This window comes from Fundulus heteroclitus, chromosome 12 (assembly GCF_011125445.2).
Source record: "Fundulus heteroclitus isolate FHET01 chromosome 12, MU-UCD_Fhet_4.1, whole genome shotgun sequence".
NCBI classification, from domain to species: domain Eukaryota; kingdom Metazoa; phylum Chordata; class Actinopteri; order Cyprinodontiformes; family Fundulidae; genus Fundulus; species Fundulus heteroclitus.
The window spans coordinates 43691035-43700344 of NC_046372.1; positions in this window are offsets into that span (position 1 = coordinate 43691035).

Consider the following 9310-nt stretch of genomic DNA (forward strand, 5'->3'; position numbering starts at 1 on the left):
ATATGGGATAAAACACCAAAGGGCATGTGTTTAAAGCTAGCCCACAGCAGTCTCAGACATTAAGCTATTTCATTCTGGATGGCTTTGTGGATTTTCAGGAGTATACCTCTCATCCCTGCAATGCTGCTCATTGTTTGACCTGCAGCTGACTAACAAATAACCTGAATGCATCATGAAACATGGATATTTGTTCCAACAAAAAGCTGCCTGAGGCTAAAAAAATTCATCAGCTTGATCTAGAATTGTTCCATTCAAGGGGGCAGCATGATGGAGTAGCTCTGTTGCGTCCATTCTGAAACACCCTTTTTAAAGCCTTTAATTCTTTCTTTTATGGATGAAACTTGCTTTTTAAAAAAGCTTAGACCAGAGTTTTAAACAGAAAAACAGTCATAGAAGTGGTAAAGGGTTTCTAGTCAATTTTTACAGAAAGTCAAATCTCTAAAAAGCTTCAGACGGATGCCAGTATAGAATTTATTTTAATAAAAGCTTTAAAGCTTTAATGAAAAAACACAGAATTTTACACTTTACTACAGCCAGCGATCTCAAGGCTTCTGTTGTAGAACGGTTTAACCGTACACTGAAAAAGAGAATGTTGAGATATTTCATGGCTAATAACACGCGCACATACATCGATGTACTTCAGAATCAATCTGGTAAAAAGCTATATTCATAGCTATCATTCTAGTATAAAATTGGCCCCCGCTTTAATGATCTCGACACTAGTGCTGGTCTGATCATAATTCCACACACCTGTGAAGCTCCGCCCCATCACCATCTGTGCTCATCAGATCCACCTGCTCCTGCCACTATTTAACATGCCCTTAGACCAGACACTAGTGCCAGATTATTTCGAGCCATAGGTGAGAATAATCCAGCATTATTTTTCCAACTATCTGCCTGCCTGTTTCCTGACCAGTTCTGGCTCCTGTTTCTCTGAGCCTGCCTGACCCCTGTGTGATCGGAAAGCCTGTCTGTTACCGGACCTGGATCTGTGCCCTGACTCTGCCTTGGATTCCCTTCTAGATACTCTCTAGACCTCGGATCGCCTGGTTTGGACCCTGGTCTACTTCTCGGATTACGTCTTCTGGAAAGTCCCCTTCAACATCCTGCTAGCCATCGTTACCATGGTTCTGACCCCCTGTCTGTCTTCTGACCACCGAGAACCAGCCAAAGTCTGCCATCGGGTTTTCCTGATGACAATAAGGTTTGTTGGTGTGTCGACCAGACACCTGGAGCCAACATTCACTATCCCTGCAAATCCCCGGATCGTGATAAAGTTAGTGATCTATACATCAGTTACTGTTCCATCCCGAAAAGCCTGTGAGGTCACTAACCTGTCTCCGCTTCCAGAGGTTCCTGCCATGGACGCTGACAATTACCCCATGACCAGTGTCAGGATGCAGCTTATTGGCTGCATGCTGAGCCTCTCTCCCTCTCTCTTGTTCCTGCGCAGCCTGATCAGTTTCACCTGGCAGGCTGCAATTAACCCACAACTGCTTCCACCTGTTCCCACCGCTTTATCAGACTCACCTCTTTCTGTTCCCGTCGCCGGTCCATAGCGTTCACTCCCGCTCAGTCCCTGCCAGTTTTTCTTGTCAGCTCCGTTCGTACCCGTCAACCTGAAGACTCCGTTCACCTGGTCATGTTACAGTCAGCCCATAGACTTTCCGACAGTTTTGTTTCCTCCAGTATTCAGCTCAGACGTTCAGACCTCCACCGCTCGGCTCAGACGTTCAGACCTCCACCGCTCGGCTCAGACGTTCAGACCTCCACCGCTCGGCTCGGACGTTCAGCCCTCCACTGCACGGCTCGGACGTCCTGTGCTCCACTACTCGGCTCTGAGGTTCTGCTCGCCTCTGCTCAGCTCTGATGCTCTGCTCGGCTCTGATGATCTGCTCGCCCCTGCTTGACTCTGACGTTCTGCTCGCCTCTGCTCGGCTCTGATGATCTGCTCGGCTCCGATGCTCTGCTCGGCGCTGACGTTCTGCTCGCCACCGCTCTGCTCGGCTCAGATGCTCTGCGCTCCACGGCTCTGCTCAAAGGTCCTGCTCTCCAGTGCTCGGCTCCAGAGTTCCTCCCGGTCAGTCTCTCCACACTCCTCGTGCCAGCCAGCTTCTACACCCTTCACCTCCGTCCGTTGAAAGACTCTGGTCTCATCCTCCATCTTCCAAACTATTCAATAAAACTCACTCATAAGAACTGACTCTGTGTGTGCGTGCTGTGTCCGGGTTCATCCCAGAAAAATATATCATAACATTATGGACCGGCCAAGGGATGAACCCGAGCACGCACAGAGCCTGGTGTAGAAGCTGGTAGGATCTGCCTCGCCTCCGGTTCGTCTCGCCTGGGTCGCAAGGTTGCGACGCCACGCTTCCGTCTCGCCTCGCCTGGGTCTCCGTGCGGCGACGCCTTGCCTCTGTTTCGCCATGGTCGCTGGATTGCGACGTTACGCTTCTGGTTCGTCTGCCGAGGTCGCATCCGCGACGCCCCGCTTCTGACTCTGTTTCCTGGTTCGTCTTTTGCAAGTTCCGCCTCCTACGCTGCGCAGCCGTTAAAGACGGCGCTCCTCGTCGTCGCTGCCCAGCGTTGACTTTTGCCGCTGCCCAGCAGATTCAGACTTTGCTGCCCAGCGCCTTCTGGTTTTTGTTTGGAGTTATTTTTTGGTGTTGTGTTCTAGATCTGCTCTAGTTTCTAGTCTTTTTGTATATTTTTTTTATTGTTTTAGAAGATTTATTTCCGCCTTCTGTTCTTTGTTTTGGCTCAACCTTAGTTTTTGCTTTACTTAGGATTTTTTGAGATTTATGTTGCTTTTGAGTATTGTGTTTTATTTTGTTGGTTTTGTCCGAGTTTTTGTGTCCCAGGTTTACTCTAGTCGTTCGGGTTTTTTTTTAGTAGTCTAGTTTTTGGTTTTCTTAGTCAGCTAGTTCGGGTTTTGTTCTCCGTCTTCTTGTTTTAGCCATAGCCCTGATTTAGTGTTCTAGGTTCGCCTTAGTCTTCTGAGTTTTGTTTTTGAGTTCCAGTTTTTTATTTTAGACTTCTTGCTTGCTTCTGTACAGATTTCTAGCTTTAGTTATCTAGTTTTTCATTAATTTAGTCGTACTTGCCCTCATCTCCCTGTTCTGTTTCGTTTCATAGTTTTGCTTTAGCTTTTGGTTCCTTTCCTAGTTTACCAGTCTTGTTTTGAATTTTGAGATCCTGTAGTTTCGTCAGCCCTGTAGTTTCGTTAGCTCTGTAGTCCCTGTCTAGCCCCCGTAGTTTCAGTCTAGCCCCTGTAATTCCAGTCTAGCCTCTGTAGTTTTCTGTCCTAGCCCTGTAGTTCTAGTCTTGTTCTGTATTTGTTTTTGTTTTTTGTTTTTTTTTTTTGTTTTTTTTTGTTTTTTTTCTCTTATTTTTAGTTTTGTTTGGTCCTTATTTTTCCCCCCTTTAGTATTTAGGTGTCAGGGTTCCTGCGCCATCTGGGTTCCTGCGCTGTATGGGTTCCTGCGTTGGATGGAGTCCAGCGCTCTTAAAGGTCCCTGCGTTCTTTAGGTCCCTGCGCTTTCTAGGTCCCTACACCCTTCTCCTGTTTTCGTTGTATGTTTTGCCCTGTTTAGGTTAGTTTAGTTCCCTTCCGTAGTTGTTTTGTTCTGTCTTGCCCTAGTGTATCTGTGTTGTTCCCCTGTTTAGGCGCGTGCAGGTCGCTGCCAGAGCCCTCCGGCGCACCCATGTCGCCGGCTGAGCCCTCTGGTGGGCCAGACTGTCGCTGCCCTGCGCATGCAGGTTGCCGCCAGAGCCCTCCGGCGCTCCGATGTCGCCGGCTGAGCCCTCTGGTGCGCCAGCCTGTCGCTACCCAGTGCACGCAGGTCGCCGCCAGAGCCCTCCGGTGCTTAAGTCGCTGTCTGTGCCCTCTGGCGCGCCTGGCCTGTTACTGCCTAGCTCACCCTCTTGTTGTTGTACCCTTGTTAGGGCGCTGCCAGAGCCCTCCGGCGCCCCTATGTCGCCGGCTGAGCCCTCTGGTGCGCCAACCTGTCGCTGCCCAGCGCACGCAGGTCGCTGCCAGAGCCCTCCGGTGCTTTAGTCGCTGTCTGTGCCCTCTGGCGCGCTTGGCCTGTTGCTGCCTAGCTCACCCTCTAGTTCCCTGGTGTTTAGGTCCTGTTTTCCTGGCGTTTAGATTTAGTGTTCCCCGGCGTGTTAGGACGCCTTCTGATTCTCGGTTCCCCAGCGTGCTAGGACGCCCTCTGATTCTCGGTTTCCCGGCGTGTTAGGACGCCCTCTAATTCGTGGTTCCCCGGCGTGTTAGGACGCCCTCTTTTCTCGGTTCCTCGGCGTGTTAGTACGCCCTCCGTTCTTGTTCTCTGGTGTTTTAGATATTCCGGTTTCCCTTGAGCCCCGGCGTTCCCTTTGCGCCCCGGCATTCTTCTTCCTCGCGCCCCGGCGTTCTCCCCACGCCCCGGCGTTCTCTTCCCCAAGCCCCGGTGTTTCCCTCACGCCCCGGCGGGTTTTCCCCTGGCGTTTCTGTACACCAGTCGTGTTCCAGCAGGAGTTGTTGAGCCTTGGTGCTTTCGTACGCTTGTTCTTCCCTCTGGCGTTGTCGTACGCTTGTTCTTCCCTCTGGCGTTGTCGTACGCTTGCTCTTCCCTCTGGCGTTGTCGTACGCCTGTTCTTCCCTTAGGCGTTAAGTACGCCCGTTCTTCCCTCTGGCGTTGTCGTACGCTTGCTCTTCCCTCTGGCGTTGTCGTACGCTTGCTCTTCCCTCTGGCGTTGTCGTACGCTTGCTCTTCCCTCTGGCGTTGTCGTACGCTTGCTCTTCCCTCTGGCGTTGTCGTACGCCTGTTCTTCCCTCTGGCGATGTCGTACGCTTATTCTTCCCTCTGGCGTTGTCGTACGCTTATTCTTCCCTCTGGCGTTGTCGTACGCCTATCCTTCCCTTTGGCGTTAAGTACGCCCGTTCCTTCCCTTTGGCGTTAAGTACGCCCGTTCCTTCCCCTTGGCGTTAAGTACGCCCGTTCCTTCCCTTTGGCGTTTAGTACGCCCGTTCCTTCCCTTTGGCGTTAAGTACGCCCGTTCCTTCCCTTTGGCGTTAAGTACGCCCGTTCCTTCCCTTAGGCGTTAAGTACGCCCGTTCCTTCCCTTAGGCGTTAAGTACGCCCGTTCCTTCCCTTTGGCGTTAAGTACGCCCGTTCCTTCCCCTTGGCGTTTAGTACGCCCGTACCTTCCCTTTGGCGTTAAGTACGCCCGTACCTTCCCTTTGGCGTTAAGTACGCCCGTACCTTCCCTTTGGCGTTAAGTACGCCCGTACCTTCCCTTTGGCGTTAAGTACGCCCGTACCTTCCCTTTGGCGTTAAGTACGCCCGTACCTTCCCTTTGGCGTTAAGTACGCCCGTTCTTTCCCTTTGGCGTTAAGTACGCCCGTTCTTTCCCCTTGGCGTTTTGTACGCCCGTTCTTTTCCTTTGGCGTTAAGTACGTCCGTTCTTCCCTCTTGGCGTTTTCGTACGCCTATATTTTCCCCTTGACGCTGTCACGCGTCCGTTTCGCCTCGGCGTTCCCTCACGCCCCGGCGATCTCGCTCCTTGGGCCCCAGCGCTCCTCTCACGCTTCGGCGTTGTTTCTCCTTGGCGTTTCCACACGCCCGTTCCTTCCCCTTGGCGTTTCCATACGCCCGTTCCTTCCCTTTTTGGCGTTTCCATACGCCCGATCCTTCTCCTTTTGGCGTTGTGTACGCCCGTTCTTTCCCTTTTGGCGCTGTGTTGCGCCCGTTCCTTCCCTTTGGCGTTGTGTTGCGCCCGTTCCTTCCCTTTGGCGCTGTGTTGCGCCCGTTCCTTCCCTTTGGCGCTGTGTTGCGCCCGTTCCTTCCCTTTGGCGCTGTGTTGCGCTCGCTCTTTCCCCAGCGCTGCCAAGCACTCGCTTTTTCCCCCGGCGCAGTCAAGCGTTCGTGCCTTTCCCTGATGTGCCGCCCCCTGATTGTGCTTTGGCACATCAGTGTTTTCTTGCTCCTTGGTTCCCCGTGTTCTCTGGCCCCTTTGGTTCCCCGTATTCTCTGGCCCCTTTTGTGTTTGCAGGCTCTTTGGTCCCTCAGAGTTCGGTTTTGACTCTTGCCCGCCTTCCTGGGCCCCCTCCACCCGCCCGGCGTGGGGATTCTGGGCCGTCCGGTGTCCGGCCTTGGGGGGGGGGTACTGTCAGGATGCAGCTTATTGGCTGCATGCTGAGCCTCTCTCCCTCTCTCTTGTTCCTGCGCAGCCTGATCAGTTTCACCTGGCAGGCTGCAATTAACCCACAACTGCTTCCACCTGTTCCCACCGCTTTATCAGACTCACCTCTTTCTGTTCCCGTCGCCGGTCCATAGCGTTCACTCCCGCTCAGTCCCTGCCAGTTTTTCTTGTCAGCTCCGTTCGTACCCGTCAACCTGAAGACTCCGTTCACCTGGTCATGTTACAGTCAGCCCATAGACTTTCCGACAGTTTTGTTTCCTCCAGTATTCAGCTCAGACGTTCAGACCTCCACCGCTCGGCTCAGACGTTCAGACCTCCACCGCTCGGCTCAGACGTTCAGACCTCCACCGCTCGGCTCGGACGTTCAGCCCTCCACTGCACGGCTCGGACGTCCTGTGCTCCACTACTCGGCTCTGAGGTTCTGCTCGCCTCTGCTCAGCTCTGATGCTCTGCTCGGCTCTGATGATCTGCTCGCCCCTGCTTGACTCTGACGTTCTGCTCGCCTCTGCTCGGCTCTGATGATCTGCTCGGCTCCGATGCTCTGCTCGGCGCTGACGTTCTGCTCGCCACCGCTCTGCTCGGCTCAGATGCTCTGCGCTCCACGGCTCTGCTCAAAGGTCCTGCTCTCCAGTGCTCGGCTCCAGAGTTCCTCCCGGTCAGTCTCTCCACACTCCTCGTGCCAGCCAGCTTCTACACCCTTCACCTCCGTCCGTTGAAAGACTCTGGTCTCATCCTCCATCTTCCAAACTATTCAATAAAACTCACTCATAAGAACTGACTCTGTGTGTGCGTGCTGTGTCCGGGTTCATCCCAGAAAAATATATCATAACAACCAGTTGCAGTTTAACAATAAAATAAACTGTATTTTACCGTCAGCTGCTTGTCTGGTTCGAATAATGGGTCTTCTGTTTCTGACTGGAACACCGGCGGAAGTTTCCTTTGATTGGAATGCCCTTTTTTTTAATTCTTCTCTGCCTTAGACTGATTTGTGATCTTTTTATTTAAAACAGTACAATTTCAAAAACACAGGCCAAACCATAAGACTTCCTGAACAGTAAGCAAAGTAAAAAACACAAAATTTGGAGTATTTTGTCACAATGTACAGCAGCACAGCTGAAGAAAACTAAATATATCATTTTACTCTCTAAATTCTTCATATAAACAGTCAGACACTGTGGGCCGAGGGCTGATCAATGCGATCTCATCACCTGCTGGTTTTGAAGATAACCCCCAACCCTTTCAAGGAGGCTCCTCAAAACCTCTTTTCAAAACTATGAATCCTTGTTGATCAAAGATCAAAAGCTGTAGTAAATACCAAACCTGCAATAACATACCTGTGTTTGAAAAAGTCTGTAGGTGTGTTTCAAAAACCAATTGAAATCATTGTTTCAGGACCTGAAGGCGAATGTGGAAATATGAAATTTTGAATCCATGACAGGAAGCGCATTTGAAGTTTGCACCTTTGTAATGTGACTGTGTTAATTAAAGATACCTCAGTGGTGTCCCTGAGCCTGTGGCAGTCTATCTTCATGAGATGTAACTCATCTCTGTCAGCATGATTTCCTTCTCGAAGTAATTCAACACTCTACTTTTCCAAGACACTAAAGTTTGGGTTTTCATTATCTCTAAGCCATAATCATCAAAATTATGAAAAATAGGGTGTGGTGATGGCACCAAAGATAGAGCACATGGCCCATTTTTGGATGCCGCAGCCTTAAACGTGGCTGTACCAGGCTGTCGAGTCTTTTGTAAACCAACTGACACATCAGCTTCTATCATTTCCAGTTTTGCCAACAATTGACTGTTGTTTTGTAGCACTTTTAGATTCTATATGTAATGTGTATTATAAATCTATTATTATTATTATTATTATTATTATTGATAATAATAAATGATTACTTGGGTACAACATTTATATTAGGGGTTATTTCAACAAGACATTGTAGGTTCAACTCCAGCTCCAAAGATTCTTTGCTTGAGCAAGGCACTTAACTTCAAGTAGCGTACTGACCTGAGTATGAGTATATGAACATGGTATGTTGGTTTAATGTGGCTAGTTTAGAATCGCTCAGAGTGGTCAGTATGACTAGTGGTTAAGACCCTTTATCATTCTCTTGACAAGGCAGCTAATCTGTCTGGTGGAGGCTCTTTTGCAAAATTTGTTATTAAAATTATTGGAAATTACAGTTTTTATACTTTAGGAAAGATTGCCATTGAGTCTCTTCATTCAAGTGCCATTTTTACATTAGTTAATTTTTAATCTATTATCCTAAAGCAATCATATCACCCTTGGATACATTTCTGTAAAAAGCACAACAATTGAATTAGTCTGCTATTTTACTCCACATGCTTATGAAATACAGAGTGCTTAGTGTTATTTTTTTATTTTTATTTTAAAAACGATTAAATAAATAGGCTCTGGGAAAATGTTAATTTGACAAAAGTGAAAGTAGTTAAATTCTGGACTATAATGTGTATCTTGGATGCTGACCTGCTTTAAACAGAGTGTTGCTGAAAAAGCCAGTTTAAATGAAATGCTGTTGGAATTTTCTGCTGTTGACTTGCTGGAGGGCAAACAGAGAAAACAGCCCAATGTATCTGCAGCCACATCAGAATATATTTTTTGAAGGAAAAAAAACACTCTTTTGAGAAACAAGACTAATGGCTTTATTTTTCCACAGGCACAAAGCCATTTTATTTGCTGAGCACCTTTTGGTAATTTACTGACACCAAATGCTGAGGTGGGACAAGAGACGCAGTACAATTTAGAGCTTAATTTGTTAGGAAATTACATTTGAGTTAAAACCTGTTCAACCCACCACAGCTCCCAGGCAGCTGTTCTAGCTTCAGTTTAGGAGCGAAAACACACCAAGTTTATCTAATTTCCAATGCATCTTTGATTTCAAGAAGAAATCTGACTTTTTCCTTCTTGCTTTAGCTATTTGCCATCATATTTTTTTTTTTTTTTACTTTTGCATGAAGTGTGTAAATTAAAATGAATAAAATAACTGAAACAATGATAAAGAGTCTACACATGCAACAATATCCCTAGAAGTGTAATGTTGTTCAGAAAATTCTTTAAAGAGTTAGAAGCGGTACAGGGGTTTTAAACAACTGCACA